At 37.8% G+C, this 27,261-nt stretch overlaps 2 long non-coding RNA genes across 3 annotated transcripts in view; one reads left to right on the top strand and one right to left on the bottom strand.

Moving 5' to 3' along the window:
• Positions 1 to 4,860, top strand: part of LOC132676079 (uncharacterized) — a 51,977-nt gene extending 47,117 nt beyond the window's left edge. The window contains exons 4-5 of one of the 2 annotated variants that reach the window (XR_013549793.2): positions 177 to 264; positions 4,595 to 4,860. This is a non-coding gene — a long non-coding RNA (uncharacterized LOC132676079). Of the gene's footprint in view, positions 1 to 176; positions 265 to 1,017; positions 2,419 to 4,594 lie in introns of those variants that run through there. The other variant, XR_013549792.2, reaches the window with a different exon arrangement.
• Positions 1 to 27,064, bottom strand: part of LOC144612767 (uncharacterized) — a 45,007-nt gene extending 17,943 nt beyond the window's left edge. The window contains exons 1-2 of the long non-coding RNA XR_013549804.2: positions 25,789 to 27,064; positions 511 to 571 (exon numbers count right to left, since the gene is read on the bottom strand). This is a non-coding gene — a long non-coding RNA (uncharacterized LOC144612767). The remainder of the gene's footprint in view (positions 1 to 510; positions 572 to 25,788) is intronic.
• Between the last annotated feature and the right edge of the window lie 197 nt (positions 27,065 to 27,261).

Below are 27,261 nucleotides of genomic sequence, written 5' to 3'. Positions count from 1 at the left end.
AAAGAGGAAAGAGAGAATCCCAAGCAGATTCCCCACTGTCAGTGCAGGCCTGATGTGAGGCTTGAACTCATAAACTTTGAGATCATGACCGGAGCCGAAACAAAGAGATGGACCCTTAAGTGATGGAGCCACTCAGATGCCCCGAAATACTACTGTTTTTTCATCTTTTTTTCCAGATATAGGAAAACCTTTCCTCGGCAATATAGTAATTTATACCTTTGTAAGCTCTGCCTACCTGATCACCCCAGAATTTGGAAACTCTCAGTATTCTTATATACTTATTGAACATATACAAATATATTGCCATAAGAATCTGTCTTCCTTATAATAGGACAGTTGGGAACACTGGTTTTATTACTAAGGTTTTGACTGGAATGTCATATTTAAGAGAGATCTGCATAGGCTCAGATATAACTAGACAGCTTTAAGCAACTAATACTGACTTTATGGAGCCAATAAAGTACCTTGGAAATAGTGTGATACTTGCTTACAGGTTTTCAGCATTCTTACCAGGTAAGTAAAGAGGGCCACTTCCAGGCAGGTGCAGGAACCTCAGGATATTTTGGGGACCCTGTTAAAAAAGGAAGTAACCTAAATCCATAGGTATTGCAGGCAAAGCATGATGGCAAGTATTTTGCTTTATTTCTTAGCCTCAAGACCTGTTAGAAATTCAACCTGAGATGTTTTATGAAAAGTTCCACCAAAGCAGATATAAAAGATCCTATATGATTAATGACTCTCACTGCACTTGTATATAATCAAGCTAAGTTCATTGAAACTAGCCTTATTTGCAAATTAGTCTTAATGGTTATAATTGATAAAAATGGGGGTAATTGTAGAGAGAAAAAATGTTTTGACTGAAACTATGAACTTCTAGATATTAGATTCTAGTTCTATTAATTGACTTTGTTCTACCTGTAAACTAGACTAGATCCTTAATTTTAGTATCTCAGATCTGGTTACATCTTTCCAAAGTAACATTTCTTATTATCTCCCATTCTTTTTAAACATTGCAAGTGAATATGAATGACTTGGATGGGACCAGAGAAACCACCAGAACAGCATATGTATGGATAATTTTTTACTGGTTGTTGTGTGGCCAAAGATCACCACAGACATTTAACCTGCAAACCAGAAAGATCATTTGATTGTGACTTGCTGCCTTCACTCCATCTAAGATGCCTTGAAATTGGGATCTAGACATCTTCTCAACTGGCTACCCTCAGAACTAAGAAACCTTTTTACAATTCAGTCTCCCCAAACTGAGGCAGCACTCTGGGATATAGGCACTATCATAACCAGTATCACCACTGGATCTAGACTTTATGACATGGTGATAGGTCACCAATATCACCGTGACATCCAGACCTTATGTGACATGTTCTTTGCTATAGTAATTGAGGAGGAGAGCCAACCCATGGTTGCATTTATGTGGCAAAGCAGGCGGTATCAGTTTGCTAGGCTACCACCAGGATACCTTAGCAGTCCAGTAATAGCCTATAATGTTCCAACACAAGACATCCAGGCCTTTGATGAAAACACACGCAAAAACCCAGTATTTCCTATATATTGATGACATCCTTATTTATGGCGGTAACTAGAAAAAACACATTAGGGTCAAAATAGAATTAATTCCTTACACTCAGAAAATGGGAAATTGACCCAAGTGAGGTCCACATACTACAGTAAAAGTGCTAGGCAAAATTTAGTCCTCTGGAGGCATGAAAAAACCCACACCCAGTCATAAAACAATATAAATTGTGAATTGACTCCTACCACAAAAGAAGCAGCTCAGAAACGGATAGGACTGTTTGGATATTTGGTATAGCACATACCACTTCTGGTGATAATATTAAAACACATTCATGAAATAAATAGGATGAGTAGAGAATTTAGATGGCTAGAGACTCAAGACAGCCTGTATTTGAAAAATGCTGTCAGAATGTTCAACACATTGGCATCATCTAATGAGGACTTTAAATACAAATTAGAGTGCCTGTACTCAGGAGAGTTTGCAGCAGCATCACTGTGGACCGAAACACCACAGAACTCCCAAGTTTTACCCAACTGGGCTTTACACTAAGGAGTTCCCATTGTCTGAGAACATACACCAACCAATTGAAAGTCTCACCTAAACATTCTACAAGGCCCTAGAAAATACACACTAAGAAAATAAACCAATTACACTTAAACTCCAAAAAACCCTTCTGTAGTAGATAAAGCAGACCTCTACAAAGAGATGGGAAGTACTCTTGACTATAAACCTATAAAATAACAATGGTACATATCTGAGTGGGGCCACAGATTAAAAGTTGACCTGCATTAACTAAAAAAAAATCTCAGCAATGCCAATAGTGGACTTGCTGGATTTTGAGGAGTAAGCTCAAGTGGTTAGGTAATAGGGACCACAGCAGTCAATGGTGCATGCTTTTATTTGCTTTATATATATGTATATGTGTATATATATATATATATATATATATGTGTGTGTGTGTATATATATAGTATAGTATATACTATATATATAGTAAATTTATATACATATATAAATTTATATATATATGTGTGTGTGTAGAGAGAGAGGGAGGTGGAATATGAATGTGCATGAGTGGAGGAGAGGGGAAGAAGGAGAGACAGAGAATCTCAAGCAGGCTCCATGCTCCACATGGAGTCCAATGCAGAACTCAATCCCACGGCCCTGGGATCATGGTCTTAGCTGAAAATCAAGAGTTGGACACTCAACCAACTGAGCCAGCCAAGTGTCCCAACAGTGCGTGATTTTAGATGGATCAGCTTTCTTACCATCATACAGAATATCCTGGCAGTCAATCTGTAGAGGAATGACTAATAATGGACAAACCAGGATAGAATCAGGCTTCGGAGAATCAGCACACCATCAATTTATGGCTAAACTAATAGCTATAAAATTGGCAATTGAACAGTCTGTTAAGGAAAGTCACAACGAGGTATATAATTTTTGGATCCAAGGATGGTAGGTAAATGAATAGCTAGCTCTCTGGTCAGGTCATGGCAGGACCTGGGAAATAGGATGTAAGAGCGTATGGGGTAATGACGGCATATGGCAGAAAATAGCACTGGATGACATCTCCATATTGGTTACACACATCTCTGCACATCAGAAGGACAACTATGAAGTTACCAAATTTAATAACCAAGTAGACAAACTCACTAGGAAAACTAAAGAGGTAAAGATTCCTAAATTTATGAAAAAAAACAATGATTCATGGATAAGGATGAAATCAATTCAAAACATAATCATACATAAATAAGGACAATGGAACATAAAATGTGGACACACAGATATGCCAATGGATAGGATCATTGTATGGGCACATCACCAAACAGGTCATACTGGCAAACATGGCACTAGAACATTGTTGGAGAAAAGAAACATGTATATATCCACAAAATACCTTTAATTTAAAATTAAGGGATGTAAATGCCACAATTTTGAAGCTTAGAGGATTCATTCATTGATTCTTCATTAATGAATCATCCAGATACATTCAAAGACAACAAACCCTTCCAAATTGTACAAAGTGATTACATGGAATGCTAGCCTATATCGGAGAATAAATTATGTGTATCAACAATCTTATACACAGCAATTACTCTATCCTTGTGGAAGAAATAATAAAAAATCCACCATCTGAGCCTTAGAAATCTGGATTCCCTGCTCTGGTAGTTCAACCATCATAAAATCAGATCAGGGCACCTACTTCACATAAAAGCTAATCAAGAATGGGCTAAGGAACAAGGCATAATATGAAACTTCCTCTTACTCTACAACCCAACTGTCTCTGGATCAACTGAAAGGTATCATAGCTTAAGCAAAAGCTTAAGTTGCTTACTAACAATCTAGATATGAAATCTTGGACTAAAATGATCTGGAAGGTGGCAATCGCTACACCATAGATACAGAAAGGATGAAAAAATTCCTGTTAGTATCGCAGGCAGCTACAGAGATAGGAATTAGCATTAATACCACCCCAGAATCTAAAATAGGAAAAGTATTAACTAAAAAACATAAGAATATGGGGAAAATCATGGCACCTGCCATAATAAAACCCTACTTGGTGACCAAAGGAAAAGGTATATTACAACAAATTAAAGACCATAATATGATGCATCTGTAAAAATTTCAGGCATATAGAACATCTTTTATCAACATTGAATGCTTGATATTAGCTAGTATAATGTAGGATGATAATACTTGGGACAGTGTCAATAATTGTCATAACAACTATTGTTTCCCTTGAGTGGCAAGAACAAGAAAGAATTACAAATTTATGGGACACTGTGTTTTGCAGGCATGACTGCTTTGCATCTTCAACTCTATTATTAAGTAGGTCAGTGCAGCATGCTGCTTATTGGCCATACTCTTCTATTGCTTACTTTGGAAAGCATACTCAGTAAAGCTACAGATATTCCTCTGTAAAATCAGTTGTGTCAGTGTTCCAAAATGGACTACCTTCTGCTCCAAATTTAATTTGAGTCTGTGACATCCTCTTTTTCCTCCATGGATTGCCATTTTGGTCACCTTATAGCAACTGATGACTTAACTGCATTACAGGCATCACCAAGCTCAACCTCTCCACTTCTCCCTTCACTGTCAGCACCATCTACTCAGAAAACTTTAGTCAATGGAGAAACCAAATGGTTAGAGAAGCTGTTGAAGCAGTTGAAACTTGCTCTTCAATCTCCACATGAATTCCCAAGGATCTGAATGACACTAGGATGGAGTGTTGTGTATTGGTTTCAAAAGCACTAGTATATGAGAAAGACAAAGTTGTTTTTAGAAGTTGTCTTGATATCACAATAAAGTAAGCCCTATCAGGATGTATTCATCTCATCTGTTTTTACTCACAAGAATTAGCACAACTTCTGAGGGTCCCTGCTGGGAGCTTATCCATAAAAAACATATAAAGAAGTACCATGGCAAGGGGAAATTTAGACTAAATACTGTTTGTGGGGAGTATCCAAGAGTGTTTCATCTGAGCAAGGCTGTAGTTTCTAATGTAAATAACCAGTTCCAACACTCTGCATCTACCTTGATAGCACCCTGTACCCCACCCCAGCATTCTCCTATAGACCAACTCCACCCAAGCCCCTCACTTTGGCAGGCATCCCTCCAAAGCAGCTCCTTCCAAGCCACACTTGGAAGGTATATCTGGCTGGGACCAGTGCCAGTCTAAAGTAATTTCTTCCCTGAGGCAGAAACTAGCATACTTTAGTTCCAACAGCTGGGCCTCTTTGTTGCCTGTGAAGGGATGAAACCCTGCCCATTAGTACACCTGTAGCTATTGTAGAGGCTAATTACAGACAGCTAGGCTGAGTGCCAGGGCCACCAGACAGATCCTGCAGTGGATTCAGTCAGGCTTCTCATCAGCACAGGGAACAAACCTTGCCTATTGTGCTCCCAGCATGTGATTTTGGTCATTGCAACCATCTGGCCTGAAGACCAACCCCATCCACTAGCAGACCCACAGGAATCACACAGCACAGCCACAACAAGATGATGCATGCCATTCACACAGGAGACACTCCTAGGATGCCTGATTCTTATGACCAAGGGGGATTGCACTACTGGGCACCACAAGAGTTCTACACAAGGTCACTCTAAGACCAAGAGATGTACCTAATCTACCTAATACATAGAAACAGAGTTAGAAAAAATTAGAGAACAGGTTATTTTCCAAATGAATGAATAAGACAGAAATCACAGAAAAAGATTGAAAAGAAATGGAGATAAGTAATATGTCTGATAAAGAGATCAGAGTCATGGTCATAAAGATACTGGACTTGAGAAAAGAGTGGATGAACTCTGAGACCTTCAGAGTCTCAGAGTTGCCTAATATTAGCTAGTATATGCCTAAGAGATAAAAAATATTTTAAAAAGGATCTTCAACTAAGAGATAAAAAATATTTTAAAAAAGATCATTTAGAGCTCAAGAATAAATGAAATAAAATTTAACTAGAGGGAATCTACCACAAATTAGAAGACTCAGAAGAGGAAGAAGGGCCAACATTGTGGAGAAGTAGGGGGATCCAAGGTTCCATCCTCTCAAACAAAGCAGTGTTGAAGCCAAAGGACTTTGAACCCCAAGAGTCCAGGAGGCGAAGAGTTGCTTCCAGGGACCCACCAGGACAATCTGACAGGCCATAGGTGCATGATTGCAAACTGGGAGGGAGAAAACAAACAGAGGGGAGGGATCCCCTTCTGCGGAGAGACAAAGGGAAGAGAAAGAGAGGCTGGGGAAGCATAGGACTGTATTTGGAAGAGAGAAAAACCTCAGACAGGGACAGAGAAAGATCCAGCCTCTAACTGAGAGACTTTCTTCTGACTTTCTCCTGCCAGCATCACGCACCTGGGGAGGAGGGGGACCAGCCCTGGGCTCGGCGGCTAGGTCAGGGGTGCAGTCTGCAGTAGGAGAAAGCAGCCCCCTCCCTGGAGTGCTGTGGGAAGAAGGTATAACCGTTCAAAGGACAAAGCCTGCCTGCATCCGCCAGCCAGAGACCACATATCTAGCAGCACAAACTGGTGCTTCCCCAGTACTGGGGGCCCATGGAGCAAGAGTTTGAATCCCAGCCAAGCACTAGGGCATAGGAGTTTTAGCAAGACAACCACCTCATTTGTGCCCTCAGCACAGTGAGGACGGCTCAAACAGAGTGGTTTGGTACACGTGGTCTGTGGAGGAAACACTGGGTTGTCGCCATTTTTCTCCCCACCACCACCAAGGAGGGGCCCTCAGGGATGAGACAGCGGGGCCCACAGTAGAGGCAGGATCCACCTACATCAAATCACACTCCTCTGCACCTGGTAACTTCCTATCTACTGGAGCAGGGTTGACCCTGAGGAACCAGATGGCCCCTCTTCCAGACCTGCACTCCTGCATTGCCTGGTTTAGTTCTTGGACAGTTCTTATTATATAGACGCATTCTTCCTTCCTTTTCTCCTTCTCATCTCTTTCCTCTAGTCTGGTTACTCTGGTTGTTGGTTTGTTTAAGCATACATATTTAATCCATTCTCTTGATACATGTTCTACAACTCCTTCTTTATTTTCCTTTCTCTCTCTCTGGATTAAGCCATATGGTTTCTCTGGTCAATTTATATTTTTTCTTTTTCCCCACCCCTGTCATTTCTCTCTTTGTATAGGATAAGGCCTCTTCCACCAGCACTGCCTCCACCCTGTTGTTTACTTGTGGCTGGTGTTTCTGGTGTGTGTGTGTGTGTTTGTGTGTTTGTTTTCTGTTTGTTTTTTTTGTTTTCCTTTCCAGGGCTACTTCAGTGAACAAATCAAAGCACATCTGGTGGAGGGTCCAAAACATCACTATGAGTGGGGAGATAAAGTAACCAAAGTCACAACAACAGAGAGCAAGTAACACTCTCCAAAAAATACCTCCTGAAGGGCCAGGCCCTGGACAGCGTATGACCCCTCTTTAATATAGTAGTGCTTGCAGGTGCAGGGCACATAACAAACTTTTAAAACATATAAGGGACAGAAAACTAGCCAAGATGATGAAAAGGAAGAATTCTCCTCAAAAAAGATTCCAGGAAAAAATTACAGCTAAAGAATTGCTCAAAACAGATATAAAAAATATAACTTAACAGGAATTTAGAATAATAGTCATAAGATTAATTGCTGGGCTTGAAAAAAAAAAAGCATAGAAGACAGCAGAGAATCTATTGCTGCAAAGATCAAGGAACTACAAAATATTAACGATGAATTTAAAAATGCTGTAAATGAGGTGTAAAATAAACCAAGTGGTCACAGCGAGAATTGAAGAGGCAGTGGGGACAATAGGTGAAATAGAAGATAAAATTATAGAAAAAGATGAAGTTGAGAAAAAGAGAAAAAAATTCTGCCTCATGAGGGGAGAATTAGAGAACTAAGTGAATGAAATGGAACAATATCTGTATCATAGGAGTTCCAGAAGAAGAAGAGAGAGAAAGGGGCTGAAGGTGTACGTAAACAAATGATACTTGAACAAATGTACTTGAACTTCCCCAGTCTGGGGAAGGAAACAGACATTGAAATCCAGGAGGCACAGAGAACTCCCTTCAAACATAACTTGAATCAATCTTCTGCACTACATATCATAGTGAAATTGGCAAGAGAGAATTCTGAACGCAGCTAGGAATGAACGGGCCTTAACCTACAAAGGTAGGCACATAAGGGTAGTAGCAGATCTATCTACTGAAACTTGGCAGGCCAGAAAGGAGTGGCAGGAAATTTTCAATGTGATGAACAAGAAAAATATGCAGCCAAGAATCCTTTATCCAGCAAGCCTGTCATTCAGAATAGGAGAGAGAGAGGTTTTCCCGAACAAAAACTGAAGGAATTCATCACCACTAAACCAGCCCTACAAGAGATCCTAAGGGGGACTTTCTGAGTGAAATGTTGCAAGGACCACAAAGTACCAGAGACATCACTACAAGCATGAAACCTACAGATAACACAATGACTCTAAACCCATATCTTTCAATAATAATACTGAATGTAAATGGACTAAATGTTCCAATCAAAGACATAGGGTATCAGAATGGATTAAAAAACAAAACAAAACAAGACTCATCTATTTTCTGTCTACATCTATTTGCTATCTACCCATTTTAGACCTGAGGACACCTTCAGATTGAAAGTAAGGGGACGGAGAACCATCTATTATGCTACTGGAACTCAAAAGAAAGCTGGAGTAGCCATACTTATATCAGACAAACTAGATTTTAAACTAAAGGCTGTAATAAGAGATGAAGAAGGGCATTATCATAATTACAGAATCTATCCATCAAGAAGAGCTAACAATTATAAACGTCTATGCACCAAATTCGGAAGCACCCAAATATATAAAACAATCACAAACATAAGCAATCTTATTGGTAAGAATGTGGTAATTGCAGGTGACTTTAATACTCCACTTATAGCAATGGACAGATCATCTAGATCAATCTAGATCATCTAGAAAACCAATAAAGAAACACTGGTCCTGAGTGATACCCTGGGCCAGGTGGACTTGACAGATACACTTAGAACTTTTCATCCTAAAGCAGCAGAATATACATTCTTCTCAAGTGCACATGTAACATTCTCCAAGATACATCACATATTGGGTGACAAAACAGCCCTCAATAAATATAAAAGAATTGAGATCATACTATGCACACTTTCAGATCACAATGCTATGAAACTTGAAATAACCACAGGAAAAAATTTGGAAAATCTCCAAATGCATGGAGGTTAAAGAACATCCTACTAAAGAACGAATGGGTCAACCAGGCAATTAAAGAAGAAATTTAAAGATAAATGAAAAAAATGAAAATGAAAACACAACAATCCAAACCCTTTAGGATGCAGCAAAGGCAGTCCTAAGAGAAAAATACATTGCAATACAGGCCTGTCTCAAGAAACAAGAAAAAAAATCCCAAATTCAAAATCTAACAGTACACCTAAAGGAACTAGAAGCAGAACAGCAAAGAAACCCCAAACCCAGCAGAAGAAGAGAAATAATAAAGATCAGAGCAGAAACAAACAATATAGAATCAAAAAAAAACCCACAAAAAACCCAGATCAATGAAACTAAGAGTTGTTTCTTCTTAAAATAAACAAAATTGATAAACTTCTAGCCAGACTTCTCAAAAGACAACCAATCCCTCAGAAATACAAGAAATTATCAGATTACTATGAAAAATTATATGCCAACAAACTGGACAACCTGGAAGAAATGGACAAATTCCTAAACACCCACACACCGCCAAAACTCAAACAGGAAGAAATAGAAAATTTGAATAGACCCATAACTAGTGAAGACATTGAATCAGTTATCAAAAATCTCCCAACAAGTAAGAGTCCTGGACCAGATGACTTCCTGAGGAATTTTACCAGACATTTAAAACAGAGTTAATACCTATCCTTCTCAAGCTGTTCCAAAAAAATAGAAATAGAAGGATAGAAATAGAGCCCAGAAAACTTCTGGGCTCATTCTATGAAGGCAGCATTACCTTGATTCCCAAACCAGACAGAGACCCCACAAATAAGGAGAACTACAGGCCAATATCCCTGATGAACATGGATGCAAAAATTCTCAACAATATACAAGCAAATTGAATTCAACAGTATATAAAAAGAATTATTCACATGATCAAGTGGGATTCATTCCTGGGCTGCAGGGCTGGTTAAATATTTGCATATCAGTGTGATACATCACATTAATAAAAGAAAGGATCAGAACCATATGATCCTGTCAATCGATGCAGAAAAAGCATTTGGCAAAATGCAACATCCTTTCTTAATAAAAACTCTTAAGAAAGTCAGGATAGAAGGAACATACTTAAATATCATAAAAGCCATATATGAAAAGCCCACAGTTAATATCATCCTTAATGGGGAAATACTGAGAGCTTTCCCCCTGAGATCAGGAACACGACAGGGATGTCCACTCTCACCACTGTTGTTTAACATAGTGTTAGAAGTCCTAGCATCAGCAATCAGACAACAAAATGAAATAAAAGGCATCAAAATTGGCAAAAAAGAAGTCAAAACTTTTACTTTTTACAGACAATAGGATACTCTACATGTAAAATCTGAAAGACTACACCAAAAGACTGCTAGAACTGATACATGAATTCAGCAAAGTCTCAGTATAAATTCAATATACAGAAGTCAGTTGCATTTCTAGACACCAATAATGAAGCAACAGAAAGAGAAATAAACTTATCCCACTTATAACTGCACCAAGAACTGTAAAATACCTAGGAATAAATCTAACCAAAGATGTAAAAGATCTGTATGCTGAAAACTATAGAAAGCTTATGAAGGAAATTGAAGAAGACACAAAGAAATTGAAAGACATTCCATGCTCATGGATTGGAAGAATAACTATTATTGAAATGTCAATACTACCCAAAGCAATCTACACATTCAAAGCAATTCCAATAAAAATTGCACCAGCATTCTTCTTAAAGCTAGAACAAACAATCATAAAATTTGTGTGGAACCACAAAAGACCCTGAATAGCCAAAGTAATATTGAAGAAGAAAACCAAAGTGGGAGGCATTACAATACCAGACTTTAGTCTCTACTACAAAGCTTTAATCATCAAGACAGTATGGCACAAAACAGACACATAGACCAATGGAATAGAATAGAGAACACAGAATTGACCCACGAATGTATGGCCAACTATTCTTTGACAAAGCAGGAAAGAATAGCCAATGGAATAAAGTCAGTCTCTTCAGCAAATGGTGCTGGGAAAACTGGACAGTGACATGTAGAAGATTCAACCTGGACCACTTTCTTACATCATACACAAAAATAAACTCAAAATGGATTAAAGACCTAAATGTGAGACAGGAAACCATCAAAACTTTAGAGGAAAAAGCAGACAACAACCTCTTTGACCTCAGTTGCAGCAATTTCTTGCTTGGACACATCTCCAAAGGCAAGGGAATTAAAAGAAAAAATGAACTATTGGGACCTCATCAAGATAAAAAAGTTTCTGCACTGCAAAGGGCTAGTATCCAAGATCTATAAAGAAGTCACCAAACTCCACACCCAAAAAACAAATTATCTGGTGAAGTAATGGGCAGAAGACATGAATAGACACGTTTCCAAAGAAGACATCCAGATGGCCCTTGGAAAGATGGGCATGAAAAGATGCTCAACATCACTCATTATCAGGGAAATACAAATCAAAGCCACACTGAGATATCACCTCACACTGGTCAGAGTGGCTAACATTAACAACTCAGGAAACTATAGATGCTGGCTAGGATGTGGAGAAACGGGAACCCTCTTACACTGCTGGTAGGAATGCAAACTGGCACAGCCACTCTGGAAAACAATGTGGAGGTTCCTCAAAAAATTAAAAAGAGAACTACCCTGTGATCCAGCAATAGCACTGCTAGGAATTTACCCAAGGGATACAGGAGTGCTGATGCTTAGGGGCATATGTACCCCAAAGTTTATAGCAGCACTTTCAACAATAGCCAAATTATGGAAAGAGCCTAAATGTCCATCAACTGAATAACAGATAAAGAAGATGTGGTTTATATACACAATGGAATACTACTTGACAATGAGAAAGAATGAAATCATGCCATTTGTAGCAATGTGGATGGAACTGGAAGGTATTATGCTGAGTGAAATAAATCATTCAGAGAAGAGCAGATATCATATGTTTTCACTCATGTGGATATTGAGAAACTTAACAGAAGTCCATGGGGGAAGAAAAGGGGAAAAACTAGTTACAAACAGAGAGTGAGAGAGGCAAACCACAAGAGACTCTTAATATAGAGAACAAACTGAGGGTGGATGGGGCATGGGAGAGGGGAAAATGGGTGATTGGCATTGGGGGGGGGCGCTTATTGGGATGAGCACTGGGTGTTATGTAAGGCAATTTGACAATAAATTATATTTGAAAAATAAAAAAAAATAAGTCTAAAAAATATGAAGAATGGATCATTAATCTGGAAGACCAGGTAATGGAAACAATCAAGCTGAACAATAAAGAAAAATTATAATAAATGAAACTAGATTGAAGGACCTCTGTGACATCATCAAGCATAATACTCATATTATAGGGATCCCAGAAAGAGAAAAGTGGGCACAAAACTTATTTGAAGAAATAATAACTGAAAATTTTCCTAATCTGGGGAAGGAAACAGACATCCAGATCCAGGAAGCAGAGAGATTCCCAAACAATAAACCCAAGGAGGTCTGCAGCAAGACACATAAAATGGCAAAGATTAATGATAGAGAATCTTAAAAGCAGCAAGAGAAAAACTAACAGTAACATATAAGTGAAACCCCATAAAGCTATTTTTCAGCAGAAAATTCGTAGGACAGAAAGTGCTGAAAGAAAAAAAAAAAAAAGACTTACAACCAAGAATACTCTATCCAGCAATGTCATCATTCAGAATTGAAGGAGAGAAAGGCATTTCTCATACAAACAAAAGTTAAAGGAGTTCATCACCACTAAATCAGCCTTACAAGAAATGTTAAAGGGAATTCTTTAAGTGGAAAGAAAATGCTATAACTAGAAGAATGAGAATTATGAAAGGAAAAAAAATTCACTGATAAAAACAAATATATAGTAAAGGTGGTAGATTAATAACTTATAATGCCAAAATGGAGATTAAAATACAAAAGTAGTAAAATAAATTATATGTACTGAAATTAAACAAGGGATACACAAAATGCAAGGATGTAAAGTATGACCTTATTTGTATGAAATGTTGAGGGGGTAGTAAAAATGTAGTGCTTTTAGTTCATGTTTGAACTTAAGCAACATCAACTTAATATAGACTACTGTATACATGCAGTATTATATATAAACCCCATGGTAACCACAAATCAAAGCCTATGATACACAAAAAAATAAAAGGAAAGGAATCAAAGTTAACACTAAAGCATAAAACCACACACACACACACACACACACACACACACACAAAACCAGAAAAGAATGAACAGTTGGCACAAAAACAGACACTCAGATCAATGGAACAGAATAGAGAACTCAGAAATGGACCCACAAATGTGTGGCCAACTAATCTTTGACAAAGCAGGAAACAATATCCAATGGAATAAAGACAGTCTTTTTAGCAAGTGGTGCTGGGAAAATTGGACCGCGACATGCAGAAAAATGAACCTGGACCACTTTCTTACACCATACACAAAAATAAACTCAAAATGGATGAAAGACCTCAACGTAAGACAGGAAGCCATCAAAATCCTTGAGGAGAAAGCAGGCAAAAACCTCTTTGACCTTGGCCACAGCAGCTTCTTACTCAACACGTCTCCAGAGGCAAGGGAAACAAAAACAAAAATGAACTATTGGGACCTCATCAGAATAAAAAAGCTTCTGCACAGCGAAGGAAACAATTAGCAAAACTAAAAGGCAACCGACGGAATGGGAGAAGATATTTGCAAACAGCATTATCAGATAAAGGGTTAGTGTCCAAAATCTACAAAGAACTTCTCAAACTCAACACCCAAAAAAACAAATAATCCAGTGAAGAAGTAATCATGGGCAAAAGACATGAATAGACACTTCTCCAAAGAAGACATCCAGATGGCCAACCAACACACAAAAAGATGCTCAACATCACTCATCATCAGGGAAATACAAGTCAAAACCACAATGAGATATCACCTCACACCTGTCAGAATGGCTAACATTAACAACTCAGGCAACATCAGATGTTGGTGAGGATGCAGAGAAATAGGATCTCTCTTGCGCTGCTGGTGAGAATGCAAACTGGGCAGCTACTCTGGAAAACAGTATGGAGGTTCCTCAAAAAATTAAAAATAGAACTACCCTATGACCCAGCAATTGCACTACTAGGTATTTATCCTACAGATACAGGTATGCTGTTTTGAAGGGACACATGCATCCCAATGTTTATAGTAGTGTTATCAACAATAGCCAAAGTATGGAAAGAGCCCAAATGTCCATCAATGGATGAATTGATAAAGAAGATGTGGTATATATACAATGGAGTATTACTTGGCAATCAAAAAGAATGAAATCTTGCCATTTGCAACTATGTGGATGGATCTAGAGGGTATTATGCTAAGAAAAATTAGAGAAAGACAAATATATGACTTCACTCATATGAGGACTTTAAGACACAGAACAGATGAACATACGGGAAGAGAAGCAAAAATAATATAAAAACAGAGAGGGGGACAAAACATAAGAGATTCTTAAATATGGAGGACAGAGGGTTACTGGAGGGGTTGGGGGGGGGATGGGCTAAATGTTATAAGGAATCTACTCCTGAAATCATTGTTGAACTATGTGCTAACTAATTTGGATGTAAATTAAAGAAGAGAAAAAAAAAAAAAAGAAAAAAACAAGAAGGAACAGAAAAGAACTATAAAAACACTTCAGAAAACAATGATCAAAATGGAAATACATACATATCAATAATTACATTAAAAGTAAATGGAAGGGCACCTAGGAGGCTCAGTTGATTAAGTATCCGACTTCATCTGAGGTCATGATCTCTCAGTTTGTGAGTTTGAGCCCCACTTTGGGCTCTGTGCTGACAGCTTGGAGCCTGGAGCCTGTTTAGGATTCTTTCTCTCTCTCTCTCTCTGCCCCTCTCCCGCTCATGCTCTCTCTTGCACACGTGCACGTTCTCTCTCACTCTTTCTCTCTCAAAAATAAATAAACATTAAAAAAAAGTAAATGGACAAAATGTTCCAATCAAAAGAAATATGGTAACTGAATAGAAAAAAAAACAAAACCCATTTCTATGCTGTCTACAAGGGACTCCCTTCAGACCTAAAAACAGATAGTCTGAAAGTGAAGGCATGGAAAATAATATTTCATGCAAATAGAAGAAAAAAAAACCTAGGGTACCAATACTTTAGTTGACAAAATATACATTAAAACAAATGATAAAATGATCATTTGATAAATGATCAATGATAAAATGATAAACAAAACATGGGAACATAAATATTGTAAATATATATGTACCCAATATAGAAGCACCCAAATACTTAAATATTAAGAGACATAAAGGGAGAAATAGTAATATAACAATAGAGGACTTTAATATTCGATGTACAACAATGGATAGATCAGACATAAAATGCAACAGAAAATCAAGAAAAACACATTAGATCAGAAAGACTTAACAGATATCTTCAGAACATTCCATCCCAAAACAACAGATTACACATTTTTTCAAGTGCACATAGTACATTCTCCAGGATATATGCCATATCAGGCCACAAAACAAACCTCAAAAAAATTTAAGAAGACTGAAATCCTATCAAGCATCTTTTCTGATCACAACAGTATGACTAGAAATCAATTACAAGGAAACAATTGCATAAAAAACACATGTAGGTTAAACAACAGGATATTAAGAAAAGGAGGGGTCAATGTAGAAATCAAGAAATTTAAAAAATACACGGAAACTAATGAAAACAGAAACAAAACGATACAAACATTTTCAACACAACAAAAGCAGGTCTAAGAGGAAAGTTAATAGCAATACAAGCTTACCTCAAGAAACAAAAAAAGTCTTAAACAATTGACCCATACACCTAAAGGAATCAGAAAAAGAAGAATAAAAAATCCCAAAGTCAGTGGAAAAATAATAAGGATTAGAGCAGAAACAAACAAGATACTAAAACAAAAACAAAAGTTTAATAAAAAGGAGAGCTGACTGAAAAAAAATTGATAAATCTTTAACGAATAAAGAAAAAAGAGAAAGAGAAATAACATCAGATAACACAGAGACAAAAAAGATTATAAGAGAATATGAAAAATTAAATCCCAACAAAATGGACAATGTGGAAGAAATAAATAGAAACACACAATCTTCCAAAATCAAATTAGGAAGAAATAGAAAATGTAACAAATTATAAGAAAGGAAATAGAATCAGTAGAAAAACAAAAACAAAAACAACTCTCAGGAACCTAAGTTCAGGAAAGATAGCTTCACAGGTAAATTTTCCCAACATCTAAAGAAGAGTTAATACATACTTAAACTATTCAAAAAAAACAGAAGAGGAAGCAAAGTTTCAAATTCATTCTACAAGGTGAGAATTGCCCTGATACCTAAATAAGACAAACACACTGTAGAAAAAGAAAACTTCAGGCCAATACTTCTAATGTCCACAGATACAAATATATTGCCAAATATTCTTACCAAACCAAAATGAAAATCATATTAAAGAAATGATTCACCATGATCAAGGGTATATATTACCAAGATCCAAAGAAGATTCAATAGTCCAAATCAACCAATCTGATACAACATATTAACAAAAGGATAAAAACCATATGAGTGTCTCACAAGATGTACAAAATATTTGACAAAATTCAGCATTTGTTCAATATAAAAATTCTCCAAAAAGTAGGTATAGAAAAACATAATTCAACATAATAAAACTAAAATAGGAAAGACACACAACTACCATAATACTAAATGAAGAGAAGTTGAAAGTTTTTTCTCTATAATCAGAAACAAATATGTCCACACTCACCACTTTAATTCAGTAGAGTACTGGAACTCTTAGCCATAGCAATCATATAATAAATAAAAAACATCCAGACTTATAAGAAAGAAGTAAAGCTGTCATATTTTCAGGAGACACAATAATATGTATATAATATATATTATATAAAATAGAGAAATACACAACACTGAAGAGTCCACAAAAAACTATTAGAATGAACAAATGTGTAAGTAAAGTTGCAGGGTACAAAATTAATAAACCTAAATTGGTTGTGTCTCAAACTATACTAAGAACAAAGTAGAAGAAACAGAAATTGCACACACATAAAAATTACAACAGCACCAAAAAAGACAAAAATACCTAGAAATGAACTTAATCACAAACGTTTCTACCCTGAAAACTATAAAACACTGATGAAAGAAATTCAAAAAAGCATAACTAATGGAGAGATAGAACATGCTAATGGGGGAGAAGTACTAATAATTTTAAAATTCCACACTACAAAAAGCAACTACATATTTAATGCAATCCCTATCAAAATTGCAATAGTACTTTTCAAAGAACTGGAATAAATAATTTACAAATGTGTATAGAAATTGCAAAACACTCTGGAGAGCCAAAGCAATCTTAAGAAAAAGCTGGAGGTAACACAATCACTGATTTCAAAATGTATGACAAATATATAGCCATCAAAAGAATATGGCACAGGAATAAAAACAGACATATAGATGGCACAAAAACAGACACATAGATTAATGGAACACAATAGAAAACCCAGAAATGGACCCACAACCATATGGCCAACTCATCTTTGACAAAGCAGGAAAGAATATCCAATGGAAAGAAGACAATCTCTTCAACAAATTGTGCTGGCAAAACTGGACAGCAACATGCAGAAGAATGAAACTGAACCACTTTCTTACACCACGCACAAAAATAAATTCAAAATGGATGAAAGGCCTAAATGTGAGACAGGGAACCATCAAAATCCTAGAGAACACAAGCAATAACTTCTCTGACTTCACTGGAGCAAATACTTATTAGACACATTGCTAAAGGCAAGGGAAACAAAAGCAAACATGAACTACTGGGACTTCATCAAGGTAAAAAATTTCTACACAGTGAAAGAAATACTCAACAAAACTAAAAGGCAGCCTATGGAATGGGAGAAGATATTTGCAAACAACATATCCGATAAAGGGTTAGTATCCAAAATCCATAAAGAACTTTTCAAAATCAACACCTGAAAAACAAATGACCCAGTTAAGAAAGGGGCAGAAGACATGAATAGACGATTTTACAAAGAAGACATCTAGATGGCCAACAGAAGTTGAAAAGGTGCTCAACATCATTCATCATCGGGGAAATACAAATCAAAACCACAAGAAGGTACCACCTCACACCTGTCAGAATGGCTGAAGTTAACAACATAAGAAACAACAGGTGTTGGCAAGGATGTGGAGAAAGGGGAACTCTCTTGCACAGTTGATGGAAATGCAAACTGGTGCAGCCACTCTGGAGAATAGCCACTCTGGGTGTTCCTCAAGAAACTAAAAACAGAAGTACACTACGATCCAGCAATTGCACTATTAGGTATCTACCCAAAGGATTAAAAAATGCAGATTAGAAGGGGTACATGCACCCCAGCACATAGCAGTATTATCAACAATAGCCAAACTACGCAGAGAGCCCAAATGTCCATTGATCAGTGAATAAAGATGTGGTGTATATAAACACAATGGAATATTACTCAGCCATAGGAAAGAATGAAATCTTGCCATTTACCATGACATGGATGGAGCTAGAATGTATTATGCTAAGTGAAATAAGTCAGTCAGAGAAAGACAAATACTATATGATTTCGCTCATATGTGGAGTTTAAGAAACAAAACATATGAACATATGGTAAGGAGAGGGGGAGAGAGAAGAAAGGGAAACAAACTACAAGAGACTCTTTTTTTTATTTTTATTTTTTAACGTTTATTTATTTTTGAGACAGAGAGAGACAGAGCACGAACGGGGGAGGGGCAAAGAGAGAGGGAGACACAGAATCGGAAGCAGGCTCCAGGCTCCGAGCCATCAGCCCAGAGCCCGACGCAGGGCTCGAACTCACGGACCACGAGATCGTGACTTGAGCCGAAGTCGGACGCTCAACTGTCTGAGCCACCCAGGCTCGAACTCACGGACCACGAGATCGTGACTTGAGCCGAAGTCGGACGCTCAACTGTCTGAGCCACCCAGGCGCCCCCACAAGAGACTCTTAAAGACAGAGAAACAAACTGAGGATTGATAGAAGTGGGTGGAGGATGGACTAGATGGGTGATGGGTATTAAGGAGTGCATTTGTTATGATAGGCTAGATACTCCTGAAACTAACACATAAATAACTAAAATTTGCATTTAAAAAAGGAAGAATAACAATAAAGAAAAACTCTGTGAAAAAAAAAAACAACAGACATATAGAACAATGGAACAGAATAGGAAGCACAGAAATAAACCCCTGACTATATGATCAATCTACAACAAAGGAGGCATACATAGACAATGGGAAAAAGACAGTCTCTTCAGTAAATGGGGCAAGGAAGACAAGACAGCTATATGCACAAGAATTAAATGGAACCATTGTTTGTATCATAAACAAAAATAGGCACAAAATGGATTAAAAACCTAAATATGAGGCCCGAAGTCACTAAACTCCTAAAAGAGGGGCACCTGGATGGCTCAGTCAGTTAAGTATCCAACTTCAGCTCAGGTCATTATCTCATGGTTTGAGCCCCACGTCAGGTTCTGTGCAGTCACCTTGGGGCCTGGAGCCTGCTTTGGATTCTGTCACTCCTCTCTCTCTGTCCCTCCACTGCTCACACTCTGTCTCTCTCTCAACAATAAACAAATATTAAAAAAAAAAACAAACCTCTAAAAGAAAACATAGTAGTCCCATGGGCATTGGCCTTAGCAACATTTTTCTAGATATGTCTCTTCAAGCAGAAGAAACAAAAGAAAAAAACCTATTCAGAGTATGCTTAAAAAAAAAAAACTTTTATACAGCAAATGAAACCATCAACAATACAAAAGACATACTAAAAGTCAAAACTGTTAGTAAATGATGTATCAGAGAAGCTTAATATTCAAAATCTGTAAAGAAATTATCCTACTCTGGATGGATAAAGAAGATGTGGTATACACACACACACACACACACACACACACACACACACACACACAATGGAGTATTACTCAGCAATCAAAAAGAATGAAATCTTGCCATTTACAACTACATAGATGGAACTGGAGGGTATTAATGCTAAGTGAAATTAGTCAGAGAAAGACAAATACCATATGAATTCACTCATATGAGGAATTTAAGATACAAAATGATGAACATTTTGAGAAGGGAAGCAAAAATAATATAAAAACAGGGAGGGGGACAAAACATAAAAGACTCTTAAATATGGAGAACAAACAGAGGGATGCTGGAGGGGTTGTGGGAGGGGAGATTGTCTAAATGGGTAAGGGGCATTAAGGAATCTACTCCTGAAATCATTGTTGCACCATATGCTAACTTGGATGTAAATTAAACAAATTTTTTAAAAATTAAAAAAATAAAAGCATGATTAAAAAGAAATTATTCAACTCCACACAAAAAACGCTGCAATTAAAAAATGGAAGACTAGAATAGGCATTTTTCCAAAGAACTCATCCAACTGGTCACCAGCAGCATGCAAAGATGCTCAACATCATTAATCATCAAGGGAATGCAAAATGAAACAAAAAATCAGGTAAAATCACACACCAGTCACATTAGCTACAATTAAAAAAGTAAGTGCTGGCCAGGATGTGGAGAAAAAGGAAGCACTGTGCATATTTAATAGGAATATAAATTATGAAACACTGTGGAAAATGTATGGTGGTTCCCCAAAACAAATACAGAAGTATGTGATTTAGTAACTCCACTGCTAGGTATTTACACAAAGAAAACGAAAACACACATTCAAAAAGATTCAATAAACAGGTCTGTGTTTATTGCCGCATTGTTTACAATAGCCAACATATGGAAGCTACGTAAGTGTCCATTCGTAAATGATTGAATAAGGAAGGTGTTTTTGTGTGTGTGTGTGTGTGTGATATACACACACGTGTGTGTGTGTGTATATGTATCTCACATGTGATACACACACACACACACACACACACACAGAAATGTAACTCAGCCATAAAAGAGTGAAAATGTCCCATCTGTGACAACATGGATAGAACTACAGGGTATTATGCTAAGTTACATAAATCAAAGATGAATACCATGTGATTTTTCTTATATGTGGAATCTCCAAATCACAACAAATAGACAAGCAAACAAACAGAAGGAAATCCATAAACACAAAGAACAAACTGGTGGTGGACTGAGATGAGGAGAGTGAGAAGGGAACAATAGGTGAAAAAAATGTGAGGTAAAAACTTCCATTATGATATAAGAAGTCATGAAAACTAAAGTGTAGCATAGGCCATATAGTCACTAGCATTGAAATAGTATTCTATGAGGACAGATTAAAGATGCACTTGTGAGCATTGTAAAATGTCAAGAGCTATCACATCACTATGTTGTTTACGTGATGCTAATTTAACATTAATATTAACCAAAGGTTAATAAAATAACCATTAAATTAAAAAAGATTAATACCTAACTTTTATTTTTATTTTTATATTTTTTTGTTTTTATTATTTTTGAGAGAGAGAGAGGGAGACAGAGTGTGGGGGGCGGTGGGGCAGAAAGAGAGACACAGAATCCAAAGCAGGCTCTAGGCTCCAAGTGGTCAGCATAGAGCCTGACACAGGGCTTGAACTCATGAACCATGAGATCATGACCTGAGCCGAAGTCAACTGACTGAACCATGCCTCAAGATTAATAACTTTTAAATCAATACATAACATAGAAACCAAAGGACAACTTCCAAATTCACTCTAGAGATGAATATCACTTTGATCAAAATTAGACCAAAATCTTATCCACAAAGACAAAACCCCCCACAAAGTTACTGAAATTTCTGTAGTACAGAAATAGAAAACTTGAGACCAATATCTCAGGTGAACATAGATGGAAAAAGCCTCACCAAAACAAACTCAACATACATTAAAGGAACCATTAAGAAGAAGAAGTGGTTAGGGGCACCTGGGTCCCTCAGTTGGTTAAGCATCTGACTTTGGCTTAGGTCTTGATCTCATGGTTCCTGGGTTCGAGCCCTGGGTTTGGCTCTGTGCTCACAGCTCAGAGCCTGGAGGTTGTTTGGATTCTATGTCTCCCTCTCTCTGCCCCTCCCCTGCTCACACTATCTCTCTCTCTCTCTCTCTCTCTCTCTCTCTCACTCAAAAATAAAGAAACATTAAAAAAATTAGGGGAAAAAAAGAACAAGGGGGATTTATTAAAGAGATGCAAAGAGAGTACAATATTGCAAATCATTCAATGTGATACAAAACATAAAAGGGGAAGGATAAAATGCACAAGATCACTATAATCAGTGCAAAAAAACGTTTAATAAAATTTAACATTTGTTTATGATAAAAACTCTAAACAAAGTTTGGGAGTAAAACATACCTCACCACACTGAAGAAAACATGACAAAACCACATGTGATATTGCTCTCAATAGAAAAGAACTGAAATAATCAGAAATAGACAAAGATGTTCATACTCCTCAATATTTTCTTAACAAATGTCTGGAAGTTCTGGCAATGGCAATAAGACAAGAAAAAGAAAAGACATAGAAAGTGAAAGTGAAAAGTAAGAGTCACATTAAAAAGATGTGATATCATATATAGAAAATCTGAAGATTTCACCAAAGAACTCTTTAAATGGATACATGAATTCAGTAAAAATTAATATACACAAATTAATTGCATTTCCAAAGAATAAGGAGGTAGGAAAAAGAAAGGAAACAATCCATTTACATTAGAACCAAAAAGGGCAGAAACATAACCAAGAAAGTGAAAGACCTCGACTTTGAAAATCATAAAACACAGATGAAACAAATTAAAGATAGCACGAATCAGCGTAGAGAGACAGGACACCCACAGTGTAGAAAAATAAACTGTGTCAAAATTTCCACCCTACCCAAAACAATTGACAGATTGAATGTGATCCCTATCAAAAGGACAACTGTGTTTTCCATAGAACTAGAATAAATAATCCTAAAATGAGCATGAAATCACCAAAGACCCCAAAGAGCCCAAAGTAACGTTGAGGAGGAAGAACAGAATGGAAGTTCTCACAGTCCCTGATTTCATGATATGCTAAAAAGCTGTACGTAACCAAAAGAGTATGGTTCTGGCACAAATGAGAGGACACACAGATACGTGGAACCACGTAAAGAGCCCAGAAATAAACCCACCATTATATTGTCCATTAGTATAGGAAAAAATTGGCTAAAATAGACAAGGGGGAAAAGACCACACGTTCAATATGTAGTGCTGGGGCAACTGGATACCTGTGTGTAAAATAAGGACAGTTATACCATGTGCAAGAACAAACCCAAAGTGGAAGAGAAACCCAAAGGTGACCCATGAAACCATCAAACTCACTCAAGTAGCCATAGATAGTAATCTCTTGTATATTGGCTGAAGCAATAGTTTTCTAAATAGGTCTCACCAGGCAAGAGAACCCAAAGTAAACATAAACTATGGAGAGCACACTGGCATGAAAAGCTTTTGCCCAGCAAAGGAAAACATCAGTGAAATGAAAGGCACCCTGCTGAATGGCCCAAGTGGTTTGTAACTGGTATACACCATAGGGGGTTAATATCTGGAATAACCACATACTTGTAAACGACACACACACACACACCTCCACATACTTTTGTGAATAACTGGATATAGTATTTTTTCCCCAAAGAAGAGGTTTGGCTAGCCAACAGACCTAGGAAGAGATGCTCGACATCAGATATCATTAAGAAGACCCACAAGGAAACCCCATGAGGTACTACCTCACACCAAGCACACTGGCTTTGATCCACCAATGATATCCACCAAAGGGAACCCTTGTTATCTCCTGGTAGGTATGTAAATTGGTGCAACTGCTATGAAAAACACTATGTTGACTGCACAAAGTAAAGGATCCAGTGATTCCACTCCTGAGTATTTAGTCATAGGAATGGAAAACACTACTTCAAGAAGATACATGTACTCCTAAGTTTATTGCCACTTTATATTCTTTTGCAATATCCAAGACATGGAAGTATTTAAGGGTCCATCAATAGAGGAATAGATAGAGAGATTGGTGTGTGTATGTAAATATGCATATATATTTACAAAGGAATATATGTGTATACATGTGTGTATATATATAATATATATATATTATATTTATATACACAAAAGAATATTACTCTGCCATGAAAGAGATTGAGATTGATTGTCAACAGGCTATTCTGCTAAGTGAAGTAAGTCTGACAGTGGAATATTAATACCATGTGATTTCACTTACATGTTACTCTACATAAGAAAAAAAAATTTACAGAGCCCTTGAAAGTAGGAGCAAAACCAGCCTTATTGCCAGTCTTCAGCTTTTCTTAATTTTATTTCTTGCCTTTTAGCATTTACCTGAATAACCTACATACTTTGGACTTAGAGATCAGGTCAGAGTGGTCTCTATACAGATTTTTCGGAAAGGGAAATTAAAATAGGTGAATGGGGCCAGATTTTGAGAAGGGGAATTTATACTGGATGTGAATATTAATTTTTGTTTTCAGTCTAATTTTTGTTTTTTCATCTTCTCAACAGAGTCCCAAAAGCTAGCTAGCTATTATACCAGTAAGTCAATAGAGAACTTTCTATAAAGTAATTTTTTTCTTGCAAATATAGCCAGTGTAAAGGATCCATCAACTGGCAATGATGAGTAGGATCTTACTAATCTCAATAGTGACTCAATCCAGTAAGCGCTTTTATGGGAAGACATACAGGCAACTTTCCAGGCTTAAACCATAGACACAAGAAGCATCCTTGGTGAGAGCATAGATGATGCCTCCCCCATGGTCCAAAATTTTACTCCCAAAATAGTCTAAGACAGCACAGGCCTTCACTGCACAGGCAGTAAACATGATGTAGAGAAAACAGCATGTCCAGTCTCCTGCAAAAAAATGTGAGACATCTCTAGTCACAGACCCACTAATTTGTGACATGGGGCAGGCACTACTGTAATGAGACTTTTCTAGCACTAATGGAGGTTACGAAGACAAGGGTCCCTTATGGGCTGGGACCTCTTATAACATAGAACTCCCGATTGCTGGCAAGGCCAGACAATCAGAGTACTGCTTGTAACTGTGTGTCTCAGAACCTCATTCTACTTGACAGGCCACCACAGTACCCTCTGGTAATTCCATCTTGTGGATGGTGGAGACCAGAGAGAATATTCTCACTGGTCACAAAACCAAGCTCTGAGGACATAAAACAAAACAAAAGGAAAAACCTCATCCGGCTTTAACATAGATGACCCGCAGCAAAGTTTGTCTAAACAGATACAGATGTGATGGTAACTGTGACCTCACCAGTCTGTGAGGCCAACTCGAACAACAGGCTGACTGGGACTATGTCTGTGTGCTCTCCTATGGTAATTCATTTTGATGACAAATGACACAAAATACAATGATAAAGACAAGCTGTGGTCATCTCTGGGTGGAAATCCATGTGCCAAGCCAAGAGAACTCTACCAAATGCACCAGAGCCATTAGAGCCAAGGCACTAGTTCCACAAATATTTTCTCCTGCTAACCTAGATTTAGGAAGAGAGAGAAAAAGGACTCACATCACATTCACTTGCACGAGACCTGGCAGGCAGAGATCCAGTTGGCTGATGTGGTGATGAGGATTCTTCCCTCGTGCCAGCTTTTGTCAGATGTCCCATAATCTCTCAGCTGCAGCAGTGTCCAGCCAGCTAAAGTTTATCCTGCTGGCTATGCCAACTGTTGAGGAGGAAGAACGATTCTCTACCTTCAAGGTTCTTCTAGGTGATCTAAGAATTAAATTGACGAGACAGATTAATAGGAGGAAACAGATTAACAGAGGCCCAATATTAAAACTGAGATGAAATAACCAAGGCAGGCAGCTTTTATGCTTTAAAATTTTTTTTAACATTTATTTTTCAGAAAGACAGAACATGAGTGGGGAAGGGGAAGAGAGGGAGAGGCACACACGGAATCCAAAGCAGGCCCAGTCTCTGAGCTGTTAGCACAGAGTCCAACGCAGGGCATGCTTAGCTGACTGAGCCACCCAGGTGCCCCTATGCTTATTTTAGACCTAGAAAGGATAAATGTGAGGAACTGACAGTACAAAGAAGTTATGTTTGCAAGCTTTAATTAGTAAGTAATTCGAAACAGAATTTGGGCTGGGATAGTAAAATTAGTAAAAGTGACAAGGTTTATTTATGTAGCCTTCTTAGATTTGAATTCCAGATCTCTGGTGATTTTGAGGTCTTTTTACCACCTGGTTAAGGGGAGGTAAATTTTGCATGGGAGATTTATTTTTTGTTTTGTGGAGACAAAGAGAGTCAGGGTGTTATCCCTGCACTGACTGTTTGAGAAGAAACTTTAATTCAAAATAATCAATATATAGGCCTCTGGGTGGCTCAGTCGGTTAAGCATCTGACTTTGGCTCAGGTCACAATCTCGCGGTTTGTGAGTTCAAGCTCCTCATCGGGCTCTGTGCTGACAGCTCAGAGCCTGGAGCCTACTTCAGATTCTGTGTCTCCCTCTCTTTCTGCCCCTCCCCTGCCCTCACTCTATCTCTATCAAAAATAAACATTAAAAATTAAAAAAAATAATATGCTGAAGTGGCACACTTTGGGGTAGACTGCCTTGGACTGCACATGCCCACTAGGTTAGGTCTTAGATTTAGGCAGGTGCCTTGGAGCTCCAAGAGCCCACACCCATGGCCCAGCCTCTCCCAATGCTTGCCCTGTTCCAAGTCCCTGGGCACCCTGACTTGCATGTTCTGCACATGCTCAGTATGTATCCTATCAGCTGGTCTTGGAAGCCAGTACCCTGCAGTCCTGTGCAGCTTGGCCCAGTCACCAACCTTTTATAGTCTCCTGGGTGGGGGGTGGGGGGGGATCCCCAAATACTTCTGCATCAGCTGCTTTGAACAGGATAGTCCACATTTGGACAGGTTGCCTGATGGGGTACTGAGTTTTTCCAGCAGTCTTCCAAAGGTCTCTTACTGGAAGACTATAGGCCAGTCTGCCTGGCCACAGCCTGGCATGGCCATCTAGAGTCCTTCAGCT

Source organism: Panthera onca, chromosome C2, assembly GCF_046562875.1.
Source record: "Panthera onca isolate mPanOnc1 chromosome C2, mPanOnc1 haplotype 2, whole genome shotgun sequence".
Taxonomy (NCBI): domain Eukaryota; kingdom Metazoa; phylum Chordata; class Mammalia; order Carnivora; family Felidae; genus Panthera; species Panthera onca.
This window is presented reverse-complemented; position numbering and strand designations above follow the sequence as displayed.